Source organism: Lepisosteus platostomus, chromosome 16 (genome assembly GCF_059453375.1).
Source record: "Lepisosteus platostomus isolate fLepPlt1 chromosome 16, fLepPlt1.hap1, whole genome shotgun sequence".
Lineage (NCBI taxonomy): Eukaryota > Metazoa > Chordata > Actinopteri > Semionotiformes > Lepisosteidae > Lepisosteus > Lepisosteus platostomus.
Window position 1 is genome coordinate 5682205 of NC_142626.1, and position 21924 is coordinate 5704128.

Genomic DNA, 21924 nt, shown 5'->3' on the forward strand with positions numbered 1-21924 from the left:
GGGCAAGTGTAAACTTGCCTGGATTCTTGTAATGGTCAGAGTTTTAGTCAGTCCCAGATCTACTGTCACTAAAATGCTTAGGGATCCTAGTCTCATGGGTACTTTCCTGATAGATCAGGAGTTTAGGAGCTTCTCCAGCCTTTGTTTGGCGCCAGTGCTTAGAGCCATCAGTGTGCACTGCAAGACTGGCCTTATAGCTCACAGTGACTGTCCTGGAGCAGCATATTTCACTCAATTCTGAAAATGAAAAGAAAAATAATACGTCAGAAAAATATTGAAAACACAAATTCATTAATTAATTTGATTTCAATATATTTTCTATTAATATATTTTCACATGAAATAAAACTAAAATATTTCAGTCCCATTCCTAATGTTATGCTGTGGGGCCGCGATTAGTGAAGGGATGGACCCTATGCGGGCAGGATATCACAAAACACTGAAGCAACAGGGAAATCCAAGGTCATGGTCAAAGACTAGGAAAAGGGTCAAGTAGCCAAAAAACTAGAAAAACTTGGCAAAGGGGTTCCAAGACGAATCCCAAAAATCATGGTCAAAAGGGTAACCAAAAGTCCAAAAACCAAGAAGGATTCCAGAGAAGGTAACGCAGTAGAAGGTCTGAAGCTCAAGAGGTCTGAACCAATACTGTGCATTAAATGAACAGGGTGCAAGGTTTAAATAGGCTGGAGGAGAGGCACAGTGATGGGTTAATGAGTTGTGGTTAACCTAAGCCTCCCCCGAGTGGATGAAGTACTTGGTTGGGGTGTCCTCTAGTGGCGGGATGCTGGAACTATAACATTAACCCCCCCCCCCCCCTTAGGGGAGGTTCCTGACACCCTCCTGGGATGGTTTGGGAATCAGCGATGCAAATCATGAAATAATGTCTTTTTCGTATACCATGAACGCTCCTCCAGTCCATAGTCTTCCCAGTGAACTAGATATTGCAATCTCCCACGATGCCAGCTGGATTCCAGGATTTCATTTACTGTGTAGGCTGGTATATCATCAATGATGCAAGTTGGGGGTGGACGAGGCTGAGGTCGCAACCATGGAGATTTACGGTAGTGTTTGTGAAAGGCAGGGTGAATCCTGCGAGCGGGTGGAATGGCCAAACTGTAGGTGACTGCCGTGACTTGGGAAATGACGCAGAAGGGTCTGATGTATCTATGACCCAATTTCCCGGAACACTGCTGAAGTGATTAATTACGGGTAGATAACCACACAAATTGTCCATGTCTGAGCTGGGGTACCGCACAATGATAGTGGTAGATGGTTTGCTTTTGCTGGTCCACCATACGCAAGAGGGTAGTTTTTGCCAATTTCCAAATATTCTGCAAGTTGGATATACTGTATACTCCTGGACTGAAGGGACAGGTGATTCTGGGGAGGATTCTGGTATGAGAGATGGTTGATATCCCAAAGAGCATTGAAACAGACATACCTGTTGAGGATGTTGAGAGGGAATTGAGTGCGTATTCAGCCCAAGGTAGGAGACCCAGTACCCAGTCATCCTGAGATGATGACACATACTGTAAGCCCGTAAGTACAGTATGTCTGCAGTTCCCGGTTTATGCGTTCTGATTGACCATTGGACTGTGGGTGGTAACAGATGTTAAAGAAACCGATTCCCCCAAGGAATCATGTCAAGCACCTTTCTGCTTAATTGATTAACAATTATTCCTGGAGTAAAACATAATGAACAATGATACACAACAGACTTCAGGTCCACACACAGATCTCATTTCTGCTTTTACCTGTTGTAAATTGGTATTGGAGGTGTGAATACAGTTTACACTGATTGATGACTGCTAGTCGTTTGAAGGCCACATTGTCTCACAAATACCACAAAACATGCAATTTGTAGGCAGAAATGATTACAGTAATTAGATATATACTTCCAGTACAGTCTACACTTATTAAAACCTAAAAAAAATAATTGCTTAATTTAAACCTTCTGTCATCTACAGTTTCCATGCCAAGAAGAGCATCCTGGAAACACTCCTACAGTCAAAGTGCATCTGTGGTACCAGCCACAAATTTCAGATACTGAATGAGAAGGTTAAACACCTGTTAAATGACACAACCAGGGTTCAGGGCAGTAGTCATGAAAACACAGAGACACAGGCTGAGTGGAGCTGGTCCCAGGTGGTGAAAAAAAATAAATGTCAACACTCCCATCCGAGCAATTCCTCCCAACAGCAATCAATGACAGATTTGTCTCACTCCTCTCTCTAAAATCAGATCTGTGAGCTCAAGGCTAGGGCATATGCAGTGCTGATCTGAAAACTATACTGTGCAACCTAGTATAATGGAACCATGCCTGTTCTTTATATCTGGAACATCTGTTTTCAAATACTGTGGAATCCTAAACCTAAAAAAACTTGGTAAAGCTTTTATTGTCTAGATTCTAGGGGCAGAATTCTAACCTTTTCTATTCAGAATTCTGACAGGGGTTCCTGTCTTTTTGTTTACATATAGAAATGTTTAGCGTACTCAAAAAAAGAGTACAGCAGAAGAGTACAGTAGCTTTCAAAGACTAGAGAATGAGTGTGAAAGAATGGAAGAGAGCTTTGAGGCTGACATGGTTCTAGCTCAGTGGTTCTCAAACTTTGTGGACCAAGTACCACCCCTGATCAAACCAAAGCATACAAGTACCACCTACAAGTCGTCCTCTCATAGGAACCACAGAAAATCTCAATGACCAACATGAGCATGCGCGCACACACACTCACACACACATACTGTATAATAATAATATATATAATAATAATATAATAATAATAAACTTTATTTGATAAAGGGCCTTTAAAGTTGGCTTCTCAAAGTGCTTTACAGAATGGCAACAGGAACAACAACAATTAAAAATAAACAATAAAAAAGCACTTACTGTACCATTTGAGAGGGGTAAGCCTGTTTCGTCGAGCAAAGCAGATGTGAATTCATTGGTCGAGCCTTGATACAATTCACAACTTTGACAGCAGATTTTAGCTGTCTAGCAGATTTTAAATCCTCAGGCATTTTCTTGAGGGCCAAGGCCTGCATGCTTTACCTCTAATTTGTGCAACTACACCGCTGTGTCGGCTTGTCATCGCTCTAGCACCGTCTGTACAAACTCCGTCACATTTTACCCAGTTATGCCATTCTCTTTGATAAATTCATTCAGAAGCTGAAATATGTGCTCTCCTGTAGTTCTTGTTGGTAGCGGCTTGCAGAACAGAACAGAAAGTCCTCATGGGACATGCCCTCAAACTCATACAGTATCTAACGTAAACGAGTAAATTGGCCAAATCAACGACATCTACAGACTCATCTAATTGCAGTGAAAAACATCTGCTCATCTTAACGTGCTCTATCAGCGTACTTTTGACATCTGCTATATCAATAATTCTACGAGTGACTGTGTCATTCGAAAGAGGCAGCAGGTCGAGCTGTTTAGCAGCTTTTTCTCCACACAAAATACGTGTCAGTTCTTTCGCCAACGGTAAACAAAGTTCTTCACAAATAGTGTGGGGCTTACCTGCTTTAGCAATCCACAAGCTTGCATTTTTCCCTGTTTCTGTTTCAGGAGTCAGTCTCAGAAGTTAAAAGAAGTTTTTATTTTATGCGCATGGGAGTGAAACACAAAGACCCTCGGTGTATTTTTCTTAAACATAGAACAATCAAATTTTCTGTTATCTATTATCTTTCCTCTGTTCACAAGATTGCCATTGTTCCAAATCCATGCACATTCTCCTACTTCCCTATTTGCTGAAGAAAACTTTTTTTTAAATTCAATTGGCCACTTGCATTCGTAGCACGCATTCCTATACAATGGTATAGAATTACAAAGTAGCTCCTGTGTCCACTCAAGTATTAGTGCACGCAGCGTATTTGACACATAAACTAATTTTATTAAAATAGAAAATATGAAAACCTGTCCAAAATTTTCAGTGCCCACAACATACTTCCAGAGTCATCTGGCATACCACCTGGGGGTGCTCCGCCGTACCATAGTTTCAGAACCACGGCTCTTGCTGTTAGAATTGAAGAGAGAAATGAGAAGGTATTACAGTGAGTGTGGTTAGTGAAAAGATAAAGCTGTTAGGCAAATATGACTAAGTTGCAAAGCTGATTAAAGGTGCTAGAATTATTTATCCAGTAAATTGGAGAAATATTTTGCCTATAGGTATACAGTAGTTATACTGTTCCTAGTATATTTTAGTGTTCCAGTTGTGGGGTTGTAAAACTCTACAGTAATTCATGCTAAAGTATATCTTCAGCACTCATTGACGAGTCAGGATAGAGGTGACCATGCAGAACCCAGCTTCACACCAGCAGCTTGCTAATGGCCAAATACCACCTCTGCAAAGAAACCTCTTTCTTTAGTCACCCGACAGGGACGATGTCTCTGATTCTGAGGAGCATCCCAACACTTTTATTCTCAGCCCCAGTGTTCTTTTGCCAACCAGTTTGACCAGCATACTGGACTAAGCGGAAGACTGTGAGTGGCCTTGTTCAATGCCAGACCGGAGCAGGACATAAATAAATTGTCTGCATCAATATGATTTGTTCAGCCCTCTTTTGATTTGGAATGGGGGAGTGGGTACAGACTTGAATTAAAAAAAAAATCAATATCAACTCGAAATCGAACTTCCAGTATAAAGTTTCCAAGGCTGGAGACCTGACTGTACAGAAGTCTTTCTATCTTTAGGGATTTTTAAGCATTTTGTTATGATGCGTAGTTCAGGACCCTACAGATGCAGCCATTCAAAGTGCGCGGCACAGACACGTACCGGAGGTAATGGGCTACGGCCTCGCGCATCGTGACGCGCGTTGACGCAAAATACCCCGGTAAGTGATTGGTTGACTGACAGGGGCACTCGTGGTCCGTTGGTTGGTCGTAGAAAGATTTAAATGTCTTTACTGTGCCCGTTTTAGTATTGAATATTTATATGGAATTTTACCACTGAAGGGAAATCTTAGTAGCTGAGCATAAAAAGAATAGGAGCATACTGCAACGCGTGTGAAGGCCATAAACGATATTAATTTTGGAACATAAACATACAGTATATGGCTGGTCTTGGTACTTTAAAGAAAAAATACACACCAGTATTCCATCTCTCCCTAAACATTTTAAGCATCGAAGTCTTTACCTAACGTGATACCGGAGTCAACAAGCATACTTTTAGAATTTGATTAAAAGGGAATATAATATGGAATCGCGTATCTAAAGAAATTAATAACGATATAAATATATTCATGTACCGCAACACAAGAATAGTACACGCTGTACATTGTCTGTTGATAATGTTTCTGTAGTGCTTTTTCAGCACTCTGCATGTGACCTTGCCGGTGGTGCTGTGGGTTAGGTGCCTGACTCCCATGTCACATAGTGAGTGTTTGAATCCAACTGAAGCCATTACTTTTTTTTAACAAACATTTCTTTGAAAAAATAAAACTTTTCCCTGGGTCAGAGATTAAATAAAACCTCACTCGCACCAAACAAATTTATATTTCTAAATATCACAACATGATCGAATTTAAGTCATTTTAATAACAATGAATAGTCACCTATACGTTACAATATAAACATTTATATTGATTTAAATCGCAAACGCATGTTTAAATATATGTGTTTTTTGATTCACAATCAGACAAATGCAACATAAATTGATATCTTTGTCTTCTAAGTATCTTAATAAACTTTCAGCATAGCTTTCTCCCCGTTTAGATTTATTTTTCTTGGGATCTTGGGATCAAATGTGGAAAGATTAGATTGTAATCGTTTTTATTTTTAAAATACATTTTAGAAAAGTTTAATCTATACTAAAAAGCTGTACACCACCTGCTATAAAGATACATATTGTAATACTTTTGGGTTCGGATAGGACAGACACAAGAACTCAGACTTGCGGAGTTAAAGCGTGGTTAAAGCCTTGATTTTATATATCACCTTTAAAAGTGGCATCTCAAAGCAAAGTAAATACCCAACACTGATTGTACCCATCTGTCATGCTAATAAAGCACCTTGAATTGAATTGAATTGAGAGAGAGAGGGGGAGGGCGAGCGAGAGAGCACAGCCAGGACAGACAGGCAAATAAGATACACTCCACAGACATTCACAACAGCGACATATCATAAAACGTTTGCACATATAGTTAAATTATTACTTGTTTTTCAAGAAGTTAAAAAAACACTTGAATTACTTATCCAGTCTCTCAAAATAAAATTATTTTTCAAGCAATGCAACTAACATCGGGCAACGTGTTTTTTTTAATCCAACATTGACAGCCACATCTTAAATCTTGTCAGTCCGCTCTTTTTTCTCTATTTGAATTGTGGCGATTCAAACAACCTGGGATAACAAGTGGTCTCAAAGTCACCGAGCTCACAGAGCTTCATCAACAGATGACAATTCCCTTAGTCCTTCCTTAGTCTTCCTGAAATTGTCAGATTATGATTGAATAAAAGCATTTTATTAAAAACACGTTTGCATTTGTTTGTGAGCTATATTATGTATTTTTCATATGTATGATATAATGATGTGTTCCCGCTTACACATCGCACGACTTTAAAAGCTAGAAAAACAGGTTTCGATTCACATTATCTGGCGAGGCTTATTTTGTCAAAGGACAGCACAAAAAAACAGACAATACACAGGGGGGGGAGGGCAAGCGAGAGAGAGAGTTTTTTGCCCTCTGTCAAAAAAAACCAAATCACCTGGGGCAGAGACTCTGGGGTGATCATTGTGTGGTACAGAGCGGAGCTCAGTCACTCCAAACAAGTAGTAAAGAGAGAAGAGTCAACAATTGATTTAAGGACGATCTGTCAAAGTGCAATGAAATACAATATTGTTGTTGTTATTGTTGTTTTTATCCTGTAAAGCGTTTTGAGAAGCCACCTTTAAAGGCAATATATAAAAGCGCTGATTCTTATGAAATGTGTTTTCTTTCTTCTTTTTTTCAGCATGGAATAAACCTATTACTTGATTCTTATGGATGCCCGGTTCTGCCGGGGATTCAAAAAAAATTTTTTTTTAAAATCACGTATCTAAGGAAATAGCAGTATAACCTTGTTCATGCACAAACAGTGGCATGTTACATTATTAATTTGGGTGTCTCCTCTTGCCAGAAAGCTCTAAATTGCATTTTGAGTGCTGTTTTTGACTTTTTTAAAATTGCAACCCATAAATAAAGCTGATACTGTTTAGACTTTTAATTATTTTAAACTGTATTACAGCAGCACAATGGACAATGCAACGTAAATTGCAAAAATGCACTTGGAATCTGTCCAAGCCCTACTTTGTCAGGCATTTTCTTTTACTGTAATGGACATAAAAACTCCCTTGCTTTTAAAAGAGCATTTCATAATTTCTAACTATGAAAATTATTTAAACTGCAACACAGAGCTCGAAATATCACATCTGTATATTGTATGCCACTGTCTCAAATGAAATTACACCTGCAACAACAGCCTATTTAGCATTATCATACTTACTTGCCTAAATAGACCAAGAAGAGAAATTTGGATTAATTAGTGTAGTTGTATGCTTATTTTGATTTGTGTTACTATATATAAATTCCTGTCTTCAAAGAGGTTCTGGGATTGATTTGCACAAAAATGTGACTGATGTACAGTAAACTGCACTTTAGAGCAAATTATTCTGACTGACAAGCCAATTTAAAAGTTACCATTTTCCTTTTTCTTGTTTGAATTATTAAAATCTACAGTGTTGACTGAATTCTTCACTTCCATTTATAGAATTATAGAATTTTTGCTCCTGGTTTGAGTCATTTGAATCATTGTATTAAGAGTTTTGCACACAAGACTGTTCTGTATAAAGATTGATTTTTTGTAAAAGGCTGCACAGGGATTACTGTATTATTAGTTAACAGAGGGCAGCACGGAAAACTAAATTGAGAATCTGTCTCTGCTAGCAAACCCTGCTGCTCTTCTTACTGTCTCTTGTCTCAGTGTAATTCCTGTATTACTGACACTAGAGGACAGCACTGAACACTGACTTGAGAGTCTCTCTTTCCAAAAAAAAAACACTGCTCTGCTCCTTTTACTGTGACACTTGTCTCAGTGTGTGAGAACAGTGCTTCTCTTTCATTTCACCCTGCCTGTCCAACAGATTGTTTCATCCTATCAGTACAGCCTCTCCTAAGAATCCAGTCTGCCTGATATTGAGATACCTCACCTGTGAACCTATCTGAGATGCTTTGCTGCCTCACACTTCTTTGATCACCAGTTTCACTCTGTTTCATCAGTTTCTGTATATGATGCACTGAAAGTATTGAAGTAAGAACAGCATTTGAATCTGCAGCTCATAACAAAAAAAAAAACTTGCAGTACAATAATTATACTTAAGATTACAGTTGAGAGGGTATCTTTGAAACCAACCCTCAATACAGGACAGGCAGGGTGAAATGAAAGAGCAGCACTGATCTCACACACTGAGACAAGTGTCACAGTAAGAGGAGAAGAGCAGTGTTTTGGGGGGAAAGACTGAGACTCTCAATTCAGTGTTCAGTGCTGCCCTCTAGTGTCAGTAATATGGCAATTACACGGAGACAAGAGTCACATCAGCAAGAAGAGCAGCAGCGTTTGCTAGCAGAGACTGAGACTCTCAATTCAGTTTTCAGTGCTGCCTTCTGTTGACTAATAATACAGTAATCCCTGTGCAGCCTTTTACAAAACAAATATTCATTATACAGAACAGTATAAGTGTAAGCAATTATAATAATTATTAAAAGCTTTTAGACTACAGTATGCTGACATCAAATGAATTTGAATTTGGATTTACACAGCAAAATGCAGGAAAAGTGCATTTTGATGGGAGAAGAAACAGTATTTGTGTGTCTGTTTGCACGGATATGCATGTGTACAGAGACAGGGTGATGCCCTGTCCTTGAAAAAGAAGAATTCCAGGACGGCACACAACCTGTATTACAGCTTGCACATGGTTGGCGTTCCGTTTACTGTTACCAGCGATAACACTTGGCATACTGTAAGTCTTACTATTAAGTCAATTGAACGTATTGCGTTCAATGTTTAAAGATAAGGCAATGTACAACCTATGTACAGGACGTGTTTCGCAGCTTCACATCAAGAAGAACATACTGAAAGTTTGGAAAGCCGTGACGTCTGTTCTCACTGAAACGGCGAAAACGATAAGCGTTTAACCTGGGAATGCTTACTTACGGAAGCGCATTGCTGCCACCAAGGAAAACAAAATCCTGGATAAGGAATTTTCTCGTACAAGATAGTAATTCTCGCGTACTTCATGTGATAATGCGACAGCACGATCGTCATATAATACCTCTATCGCTCCATGCAGACTTACAGTTTAAAGCAGTGGAGCTGATTGCACGTACAGTGCCTTGCGAAAGTATTCGGCCCCCTTGAACTTTTCAACCTTTTGCCACATTTCAGGCTTCAAACATAAAGATATAAATTTTTTATTTTATGTGAAGAATCACCAACAAGTGGGACACAATTGTGAAGTGGAACGAAATCTATTGGATTTTTGAAACTTTTTTAACTAATAAAAAAATGAAAAGTGGGGCGTGCAAAATTATTCGGCCCCTTTACTTTCAGTGCAGCAAACTCACTCCAGAAGTTCAGCGAGGATCTCTGAATGATCCAATGTTGTCCTAAATGACTGATGGTGATAAATAGAATCCACCTGTGTGTAATCAAGTCTCTGTATAAATGCACCTGCTCTGTGATAGTCTCAAGGTTCTGTTGAAAGCGCAGAGAGCATCATGAAGACCAAGGAACACACCAGGCAGGTCCGTAATACTGTTGTGGAGAAGTTTAAAGCCGGATTTGGATACAAAAAGATTTCCCAAGCTTCAAACATCCCAAGGAGCACTGTGCAAGCGATCATCTTGAAATGGAAGGAGTATCAGACCACTGCAAATCTACCAAGACCTGGCCGTCCCTCTAAACTTTCAGCTCAGACAAGGAGAAGACTGATCAGAGATGCAGCCAAGAGGCCCATGATCACTCTGGATGAACTGCAGAGAACTACAGCTGAGGTGGGAGAGTCTGTCCATAGGACAACAATCAGTCTTACACTGCACAAATCTGGCCTTTATGGAAGAGTGGCAAGAAGAAAGCCATTTCTCAAAGATATCCATAAAAAGTCTCGTCTAAAGTTTGCCACAAGCCACCTGGGAGACACCCCAAACATGTGGAAGAAGGTGCTCTGGTCAGATGAAACCAAAATCGAACTTTTTGGCCACAATGCAAAACGATATGTTTGGCGTAAAAGCAACACAGCTCATCACCCTCAACACACCATCCCCACTGTCAAACATGGTGGTGGCAGCATCATGGTTTGGGCCTGCTTTTCTTCAGCAGGGACAGGGAAGATGGTTAAAATTGAGGGGAAGATGGATGCAGCCAAATACAGGACCATTCTGGATGAAAACCTGTTGGAGTCTGCAAAAGACCTGAAACTGGGACGGAGATTTATCTTCCAACTAGACAATGATCCCAAACATACAGCAAAATCTACAAAGGAATGGTTCACAAATAAACGTATCCAGGTGTTTGAATGGCCAAGTCAAAGTCCAGACCTGAATCCAATCGAGAATCTGTGGAAAGAGCTGAAAACTGCTGTTCACAAACGCTCTCCATCCAACCTCACTGAGCTCGAGCTGTTTTGCAAGGAAGAATGGGCAAGAATTTCAGTCTCTCGATGTGCAAAACTGATAGAGACATACCCCAAGCGACTTGCAGCTGTAATCGCAGCAAAAGGTGGCTCTACAAAGTATTAACGCAAGGGGGCCGAATAATTTTGCACGCCCCACTTTTCATTTTTTTATTAGTTAAAAAAGTTTCAAAAATCCAATAGATTTCGTTCCACTTCACAATTGTGTCCCACTTGTTGGTGATTCTTCACATAAAATAAAAAATTTATATCTTTATGTTTGAAGCCTGAAATGTGGCAAAAGGTTGAAAAGTTCAAGGGGGCCGAATACTTTCGCAAGGCACTGTATAACTGTTCATAACGGAGCCATCATTGCTTTGATCTCTAAATCCCACACAACTGGTCGTCATGCTTATAATGATTCTGTTCATATTTGCTCAAAATCGCAAGACTTCATTATGACTTAACCCCAGTCAAAAGTAAATCTGTACAAATTCTGCAGCCCTGGACATTGACACGATCATTAAACTGAAAGTCCCAGCCAAGCTCACGGTGGCTTCTACATGCGTTCAGTGCACAACACAACAGGTTGTGTATACACTCAAGTAATCATTGCTATCTTGTAATCTCGCAAAAAGGGCGATTATTTTACCCTTGGTGGCAGCAATGCGCTTCCGTATTTACTGACACGGCGTTGTACTTCATGTATACAAAAGACAGAACACGTGTTACTTTATTATTATTTTTTTCCCGAAAAGAGGAGAGTGGAAATGTGATTAATACAGAATACAGCAGCAGTAATATAAATTAGAAATATAACAACTGTAATGTTCAGTAGAATTCAGACAGCAGCAGAGAGGAAAAGCCCAGCAGAGGCTGTGCTGTGAGTTCAGTGCAGCAACAGTGGGGTATGAGTGGGGGGTGGAGGGTTAAAGGGTGGGGTTTAGGAGTCTAATGGCTGTGGCAAATATTTATTTTAATACTGTAAATACTTCCATTTTAAAATAAAATTCAACAAAATTTATTCAACATTAACATTCCACTGTGCAATTACAATAAACATGTCCAAGAATATATAGAGAAATATCTAGAAGCCTTCAACAGGTTACTGTTTCCCTGGGATATAAAAAGGAGGCAACATACAGGAAACACTCATTGCATTATCACAGTGAAGAGCAGAGAGCTTCTTCAACACTGCAGGAAGATGGTAGTTAATGCCACAGGGTGAGGGAATGGCTGTAAAAAATATCTACTTGTGACAGATAGCCTAAATACCTGTGGATCATGCTGCCTCAGCAAATTAAAACTTGCAACTGTAGAATAATTATAGTGCAAGGATTTTTTATTAAAGCAAAACTTTCCTCTGGAGGCTCTTCAAAACCCAACACCAACCTCCACCTTGAATTCCCTGTATATAACAAAACCACTTCATCACCCTCCAGCAAGTGGAAAGAACAGCCCCTCAGTGTAGCTCCCTCTGTTGTCAACTGGAGGCTACAAGTCCTTGCTCTCTTCTATAGGGAGCTGCTATCCCCTGGAGGCTGAGAGCAGGCTGTGTGAGAAATTCCTCCTCCTGGGTTGAGATCGTGAGGAGAGCAGGGTTGTAATGATAATGCTCTCCCCACAGTCCCCAGCAGAGGAAGATGTTGTACAGAGTGAGACGATGTGATCTCTCCCTGGCCCTCACCTACTGGGGTCTCCTGTTGCTCAATTTCTCTTTTAAATTCAGTCAGGGATCAGACAGAAAGCCCCTCTCTCTCATCTTTCAAAAAAAATGTGACTAATGAATGATGCAGAACAGAGGAAAACTATCCATCCATTTTCAAGTCCTACCTCTGCTCACTGCTCAGATCACAATGTCAGGTCTGGCACAGGATTTATATACAGGAGAATAAAGTGCTTTGCATACCAGAGCTACACTATTTTAATTAACAACTACAACAGCTGCTCTTCTCCATTTTCTACAGACACAGAAAGACAATTTGCATAGAAGAGACACTTTGCATTGGCAGCACATGCTTCAGTGCTCTGGGAGTATTTATAGCCCTGTGAGTTTAACACTTCATGACTGAGAGCTGCCCTTCATGGCAACAGAACCCACAGCAACAATGACCTTCAGCACCATCTTCATCTGGACTCTTCTCATCTTTGTTCAGGGTATAATTTAATACTTGGCTTTAACATATTAACATATTATGTACAAGCTTTACAGAAATGTAAAAATAGCTAAAATAAATTAAAGCATTCTAGTTCTTGAATTCCTGCTTTTCCTTTGTTTTTTCTTGTTTTCAGAATCCAGTGGACAGATTACTGTGACTCAGACTCCAGCAGTGAAATCTGTTCTCTCTGGACAGACAGTCATTGTGAGTTGTAAGACCAGTCCTGCAGTGCATGGTAATGTATACCTAGCCTGGTACCAACAGAAAGCTGGAGAAGCTCCTAAACTCCTGATCTATCTTGCAACTACCCGTCAGAGTGGGATCCCAGAACGTTTCAGTGGCAGTGGATCTGGGACTGACTTCACTCTGACCATCACTGGAGTCCAGGCTGAAGATGCAGCAGATTATTACTGTCAGAGTTTACATTACCCCAACAGTAACTGGGTGTTCACACAGTGTTACACAGCCGTACAAAAACCTCCCTCAGCAGCACTGTACAGTGACTGCACTGCTGCAGCTGAGACCTACAGTACTGCAGGTGGACTTACATGTTGATTTTAGTACTATAAGAGATCTTTTCACAAAGTTACAGTATTACAGTTACAGTACACCCAGGGAATTGAATCCAGTGCCCCAGCGCTGCCAGGCAGCAATGCCAGAACTCAAGAAATCATTGCTACAAACTGTATTTTTAATCACACTGCTCACAGAATGACATGTGAGCTCAATACCAGATTGTAGTGTTTTTTTGGGATTTTTTTTTATATTTCTTTAAAGTTTTTATCCTCCTCTGTTTACAGTTGAATACTTCAAAGATACATTGTAAGTGTAAAATTATATCTCTTGGTACTAATGAAACACCACTGGTGTGTTTTAAAGATAGTTGGATTTGGATAGTTTTTATTTCTTAAACTTTAGAAGAAACTAAAGAAATTCTCCTGCAGTTTAATCAGCTCAGGAACACTGTGATGTCTGGGTCTGGCTGCTAGTACAATGTACCAGTTGTCTTTCCTGTCCTCGCGGGGGCGCTGTGGAGTTGGCTAGTTCTGGTTGCCGTGGAAATGCAGTCACACAGGAAGCTGGCTTCACCTGTGGATCACCACGTCCTCCCCGTCTCCTGGTGAAGCAGGCTGTTTAAGGTCTGACTGAGCTCTGCTCAGGGCTCCTGTATAGAGCTTCATCTCTGAGCCACTGCCTTGTTCCTGGCTGTGTCTGTGTTTCTCCTTGGACTATCGACCCGATTTGTCTCAACTCTGGCTTTGCATTTTCCTTGAGTTTCACTTAACTGTGTACCTGAACCTCTCTAGTCCTAAACCATCAGATGTTTCCTTGTTCCTTTGATGTGTCTCTCCAGCTCAGAGCTGCAATTGTATCCTGACTTCAGTTCTGGTCTGTGCTTTGACTGTTTGCTGCTCCTGCCTGCTGCTCACCTGCTCCCTGTTCCAGCCCTTCCCTACAAAAGCCAGACACTCACTCTGTTCCTGGCTCTGCATTGGAACACGTAGCCTGGTGGCCCACCTACCACCAAGTTGCCCTATGTCCACGGCTTGAGGGTATAGGCCTCCTAGCGGCGTCCTGAACCAGCCGAGTCCAGGACTTGGAGCGCCTGGTCCTGTTAATCATTTTTATTCCCTGTCCTTGCACCAGATCTTGTTCCGGCTTTTTTCTTTTCATCTCCTCCTGGATTTCACGGCTTTTGGACTTTTGGTCTTTTCCCCGGTTTTCTCCCTATGGGCTTCCTCGGATTTGTTCGCTTGGACCACACCCCCCCCCCCCCCCCCGACCACCAGTGCACACTCGTCACGCCCCCCTGTTTGTCTACCAGCCCAGTTCCTTGTCTCCTCCCTGTGTTTGTTTCACTCACTTCCGAATTCTGCTGTCTGCATAGGGTCCTGAAAAACGCTTCGTAACACCACTGTTACAGTTCCACCTTAAACAGCCTCATTACACCCATAAGTCTTGTTTCTCTTAGCGTGGATTCCATGTCATAGTTATGGGACCCTCATACAAGTCAGATTTAACCCCCCGCTGCCCCTGCGCAAGAGAGAGGGCCTGCGGAGTGTCCACTACGACAGCTGGACTGAACTCTTCCTGGTCTTCAAGGAACGGTTCTAGGAGAAGGAAGGGATCCGCGGACAAGTCTGTCATGGATCGCCTGTCGATCTTTATTTACTACCCGAGCGAAGCACTCGAGAGCGGGGACAGGCTGGTCTGGCATCTCACAGCTGGTCGGACGAGTCCCTGTTCTTCCTGGGGAGGAGCGACGAGGCCTGCCAGGAGCTGGTGCTGAGCGACCGGGCCGCCATCCATGGCGAGGGCACCTGCGCTCTGTACGAAGGTGGGCTGGTGAAGAAGTGGAGCCTGGATGAGTCCAGCCTGGGTGTCTTTTCGCTCTTCACGCCCTTCCAGCTGACGGATTATCACCAGGACCTGCTTGTGCCCTTTCAGAGAGTCTGCTTCACGGGGGAGCATACTGCCCTGCCCATGTGTTACGTCCCAGTGTGTGGTCCATGTGTGTTTTGTTGCTATGTTCCAAACTTCCTGACCTTGATTGTTCTCCCTCCCCCTTTGGTCCATCATTACACCATTGTTTCCGTATGACGTCATCAACAATCAGCTTCTCGGCCAATCAGAGTGCAGCTTATTTAGTATATAACTTGGAGGTTTTCTGAATGAATGGGCCTTTTGTTTGACTTACAGATGCAGCCATTCAAAATGGGTGAGGTATTTCGCAGCATACCCCGGTGGGCGTGTCACAGTATCACGCAGTATCACGCGGTATCACGTGTGTCACGTGTGTCACGTGACTAACTATCCGGCGTCGCCTTGTAAAACCGCCAGGGGGAGCTTAACCTCTCATGTACAGCATTTGAGCCTTTAATTTTGAACTGTGTATTACAGCATGTTAATCATCAGTCATTAAAATGTTGGTATATATTATGAAAGCAAGATTGCTCAGTTGGACAGAAGTACACAACCTACCTTTATCAGAAATATTTATGCATCAAAGCCTTTACTGAAGATATTACTAATAGTATTAATAATGGATGACTTTGGGCAAGCTGTATACTCAAAGTATAATTTCTTTAGCACATTTGTTCAAGCACTTGGAATCTGTCCAAGCCATACTTTGTCAGGCATTTTGTTTTACTTCAACGGGGCAAAAAAATTTCCTTGCTTTTAACAGGGCGTTTCATAATTTCTAGCTACGAAAATGATTTAAAATGCGACACCTATCATTCAACTAGAGCTTAAAATATCACAAGGAAAAATACACACCGGTATTCCATTTCTCCCTAAACATTGTAAGCTTCGAAGTCTTTAACTAACGTGAAACCGGAGTCAACAAGCATACTTTTAGAATTTGATTAAAAGGGAATATAATATGGAATCGCGTATCTAAAGAATTTAATAACGGTATAATTATATCCGTGTACTGCGGCAGGACTGTGTAAGGCTGTTTCGCCTACCTGATCATGCGAGCTGTCTTGTAGCCTGCTGGTCTAGGTGCATGACTACCAACTGGCAGGTTGTGTGTCCGAATCCAGCTGGTGCTGGACTCCTATTTTAACAAACATTTCTTCGAAAAAATAGGTAAGCGATATTATGGACAATCAATTGACTTTTATATTTCAAAATATCGCAACATGATCAATATTTGCGATATTTTTAACATATCTTCCCTTCTGACAGCGGTTCCTGCTTCTATTGTGTGTGTGTGTGCAACAGTACATTTTTATAGAGAAATGGAGGCTGGACAGTATGCGTTACAATATAAACATTTATATTGATTTAAATCGTGTTCTGATTTAAATCGCAAACGAGTGTTTAATTATGTGTTTTTTAATCATGATCAGGCTAATGCATTTCTACATTTTCTGTATGAACCAGCTTAGAGGTTCATACAGAAAGACAGCTTGTGTTTAAATTGAGTGTAAGGTAATTTATGCTTCTAAAGTCATGGTCAGTATTGTTGTACTGTGCTGTACTGTGTCACATTATTTTATAGCGTTTTTATTGCGTTATTAAATCCGGTGGCGCTGTGTTAGTTTCCTGACTCACATTATTTAAACTGCGACACTGATCATTCATCTCTAAATAAACTTTATTTTATATAGCGTTTTAAGCGAATAGATAATTAGATTGCTCATAAACCTAATCACTTTTTCTACATAAACACAGCGTGATTGCTCTCTGAAAATGCTTTTCCTTTATTTTTAAAGTAGGCTCAGATTTCAACTATAGATCGTATTATTATAAACTTTCTTGGAAAAATGTATTTTATGTAAACCATGTTTGCTATTAATTCATTTAGGGCTAAAATACGTTCATTGTCTTCCAATCGAGTCGAGTTGACATTGGAAGCCTGCCACACCCGGACCGTTAACCAACGCATTAGCACGTCAAAGCCCATTGAGCCAGTATTGGCTTTAGTATCCCCCCCTTCTCCCCTCAATTCAATTCAATTCAAGGTGTTTTATTTGCATGACAGATGGGTACAAGCAGTGTTGGGTACTGTATGTATATTGTAACGCTTACGGCAGACAGGCACTGTGTAGGAGCCGACGCACCAGAGCACCGCCTGCAATTTTTATATTTATAACTTAGTTTTTAAAATTAGTCAAGCAATACGAAGCATCTCCTTTTACTTAGTGCCTGAGCATACTGCAACGCGTGTGAAGCCCATAAACAATATTAATTTTGGAACTTAAACATACAGTATATGGCTGGTCTCGGTACTTTAAAGAAAACATACACACCAGTATTCCATTTCTCCCTAAACATTTTAAGCATCGAAGTCTTTAACTAACGCGATACCGGAGTCAACAAGCATACTTTTAGAATTTGATTAAAAGGGAATATAATATGGAATCGCGTATCTCCAGAATTTAAAGACCAGACAATCGCAAACTCGTTTTCAATAAAATTATTTTATTCATTCAGCAGTTTGTGAGAGGGACATCCAGCAGGGAGAGACACACACACCGGTTTTCATTGACAACATTGTTTTTTTTTCAATTCCTCTTGTCTAACAGGAATGTTTTGTTTGTGGACAGACTGTTAGACAAGAGGAAAAGACCGCCTCCTCCTACGAAGCATTTCGCTGATCCGATCACGAATTCTTTTCCAGTCGTACGCAGCAAGGGTTGAGAATCTCCGATTCACCATCGTACTAATGGTTTCCCGGAGATTGGGTTAAAAAAAAAAACATACTAACAACTGTGCCATCCTACTCCTTAGTTAATACGTTTTATTATTCATAAACAGTTAACATTGTTAGCAAAATATTTTGAATTATATTTAACCCTATTTTTTCTTTAGTTTTGTATTTAACTTATTATATGATAGTCAGACTTAATGTATATTTGAACAATGAAAATATATTTTTACAAGATTTTACATTAAGCACTTAAAATTAATATGGTTAATAATAGTAAACTGTAACATGCTGTAACAAGATCGGTTACAAGAAGAAAATGCTTTCAGAGAAAATGTTTCAACCAAACCTGTTCCCACACACCCCGCCCCCACTACCATTAGAATATACACAAACATTTTAGCGTTTCATTCTGAGCAGAAGACCCTCACACCTGAAGAGTGCTGGCTGTGACGAATTAAACCGGTTTTACAGGTTTCAATCACAGACCATGTGACATGGGACTCAGTAAACTACAGTAACACCGTATTTGATAACGCTTTAAAAACGCTATAAAATAATGTGACTTGGCACAGAACAAGTTTACAGCACAGTACAAAGATAAATGCTGACCATGACTTTAGAAGCATAAATTGCCTTACACTCAATTTAAACACAAGCTGTCTTTAGCCCTCTTAGCTGGTTCATACAGAAATGTAGAGATCTAGGCTCAGAACACACAGCTTCATTAGCGAATACATATGCAGGACAACTAGAGAAGACGTTTTACAGAGGATGGATTTTTAGAAACATCCCATCAGACATCCCATCATATTCACAACGTGAAATCTAGAAAATAATATTACGTAACCAAAATCCGCAATATGGAAACAGAACCTGTGTAATTGTTGATAGATGATGTACTCGTAACATTTTTTCAAGACGAACTACAACATTTAAAAAATGACTTGTATGTACTTGATATCTCTAATCAATCCACGGGTCCCAGCACAAAACGAAAGTAAAACGCATACCGTTTCTCGCTTCTTATTGCTCAAAAGTAATTTGACCGTATGAAATGCATAATATAAACCTAGAAACATATACGTGAGCAGTACTTAAGCACTGTAGTATCGGTGTTAAGACATACCTCTCAAATACTGTAAATCAAGTTAAAAATATCTCAAGACCGATTCTGGTCGTAATGAAACCATGCAAGGGAGTTTTTATGTCCGTTGCAGTTCTTTTGCAACATGAATATAATTATATCGTTATTAATTTCTTGAGATACGCGATTCCATATTATATTCCCTTTTAATCAAATTCTAAAAGTATGCTTGTTGACTCCGGTATCACGTTAGTTAAAGACTTCGAAGCTTACAATGTTTAGGGAGAAATGGAATACCGGTGTGTATTTTTTTCTTTAAAGTACCGAGACCAGCCATATACTGTATGTTTATGTTAAGATTTCCCTTCAGTGGTAAAATTAGATATGAATATTCAATACTTAAACGGGCACAGTTAAGACATTAAATATACATATACATATTGTATACAGTACAGTTTGCATACGGTAATATGTTTATGTTACGCGATTAAAAAATAAATAAATAAAACTGGAAGGTCCAGCACCACCATTATGTTTATATGGTTGTTTTTGTTGGTTGGTTGTTATTATGGTTATTAATAATACGATCTATAGTTGAAATCTGAACCTAAATAAAAAGAAAAAGCAAGTGATTAGGTTTATGAGCAATCTAATTACTTATTCGTTTAAAACGCTATATAAAATAAAGTTTATTATTAATTTGCTGGACAGAGCGGTGAACATTATTATGCATAAGACAAAGATAACGATCCTGATCAGTTTAGAAATCTGTGTACGCTGTAAGGTTTTTACTTCTTAAACTTTTAAAATACACGTTTTGAATAGAAAGAAACGCTAAAACGCTATATAAAATAAAGTTTATTATTAATTTGCTGGACAGAGCGGTGAACATTATTATGCATAAGACAAAGATAACGATCCTGATCAGTTTAGAAATCTGTGTACGCTGTAAGGTTTTTATTTCTTAAACTTTTAAAATACACGTTTTGAATAGAAAGAAATCCTCTTCCTGGTAGTGTGTATAGCACGCCAGCACGTCTTTTTTCTCCAATCAGAGGGGTGTCAGATGGTGTCAGCCAATCACCATTCTGCGTTGGGTAGCAACGGGTGACTGTTCTCAGGCGGAAGATGTAAACAGCTTAATGTTCGTGTTAAATAATTTTTTTTAATTCAATTAAACGGGCACAGTTAAGACATCAAATATACATATACATACTGTATACAGTACAGTTTGCATACGGTAATATGTTTATGTTACGCGATTAAAAAATAAATAAATAAAAATGAAGAGTCTAACACCAGCTGGATTCGAACACACAACCAGCCAGTTGGTAGTCACACACCTAGACCAGTAGGCTACAAGACAGCTCGCATAATCTGGTAGGCGAAACAGCCTTACACAGTCCTGCCGCAGTACACGGATATAATCATACCGTTATCAAATTCTTTAGATACGCGATTCCATATTATATTCCCTTTTAATCAAATTCTAAAAGTATGCTTGTTGACTCCGGTATCACGTTAGTTAAAGACTTCGAAGCTTACAATGTTTAGGGAGAAATGGAATACTGGTGTGTATTTTTTTCTTTAAAGTACCAAGACCAGCCATATACTGTATGTTTACGTTCCAAAATTAATATCGTTTATGGCCTTCACACGCGTTACAGTATGCTCCTATTCTTTTTATGCTCAGCTACTAAGATTTCCCTTCAGTGGTAAAATTCAATATCTACAACGGGCACAGTAAAGACGTTTACAGTAAGTCTTTCTACGACAGACCAACGGACCACGAGTGCCCCTGTCGGTCAACCAATCACGCACCGCGGTATCGCGTGTCATCTTACCTGCGGTATCTGTACTGCGGTGTCTGTACCGCGCACTTTGAATGGCTGCATCTGTATGAATCAATACACAGTTGGCAGTTGTAGTGTGCTCTCACGAGGCACCAGTTCTGTAGGGTTTGGGCATTTACGGGGACAATTATTAATTGTAGCCGTAAATTACAAAATGATTCTTTTAATGGTCTTAGAATCCAACCATGCGATATAACTCAAACAATGCACACACACAGGTACTAATACACGAGGATACATTTATTAACACATAGAATATGAATATAAACCTAACAGCTCTTATCATGAGGGTTATCAGAATACAAAAGATATATATTCATTCAGTTACGAAGAGTTATACATACTGTATCAAGAGGACATACGTTCGGTATATCATTTATTTAGACCGTTTTGTAATTGAACTTGGTTACAACTTCTACATTAGATACTCAAAACAAGTACATAACTCTTAGGAATTAAATTGATATCAACTGGTTGGGATAACAATTGAATTCCCGAGCTGTAATGCAGTGAAGTCAAATACTCATCCAATCTCTGGGGGCTCTCTGGCTCCGTGCCAGGCTGTCCTGTGCGGCTTGCGACGGTGCGCTGCTGATGCTCACTGTCCGGCTAGTTAGTGTTGGCTTTAACTAGCAAAGTTTGTGCACAGGAGAAAAGATGACTGTGGGTCCCAGCAGGTCAGGAAGAGGACCGGTTCGTTCCTGATGAAGCGCTAGTTCTGAATAGTGATTCAGCTGTCCACAGTTCCGACCTGTTCACGAGGCTTGCTGCTGATGCTAACCTCGGGTGGATCCTCTGGTTACTCTCTGGCAACCTCTGCTCTCGACTCTTAGAACAAAGCAAAGTTCTGGCACTCAGACACACTGGCCGTTCCGTGGTGGTCCGGTCTGAGTCTCAGGATGGTCAGGAGGCGCACTGCGAGAATGTCCTGCCCTTGGGAGCCTTTCTACTCCTGGGCCGTCCTGGCCTGGAATTGTCTCGCATCCCTGGAATTCTCCTTAGAATTCTCTTTAGAATAGTTTCCTCAG

At 40.2% G+C, this 21924-nt stretch overlaps 1 protein-coding gene across 1 annotated transcript in view; it reads right to left on the reverse strand.

Annotated features, from left to right (window-relative positions):
- The window catches only part of LOC148646745 (NACHT, LRR and PYD domains-containing protein 3-like), a 2700574-nt gene that overhangs the window by 1222729 nt on the left and 1455921 nt on the right, over window positions 1-21924 (reverse strand). The gene's annotated exons all lie outside the window — the stretch shown is intronic.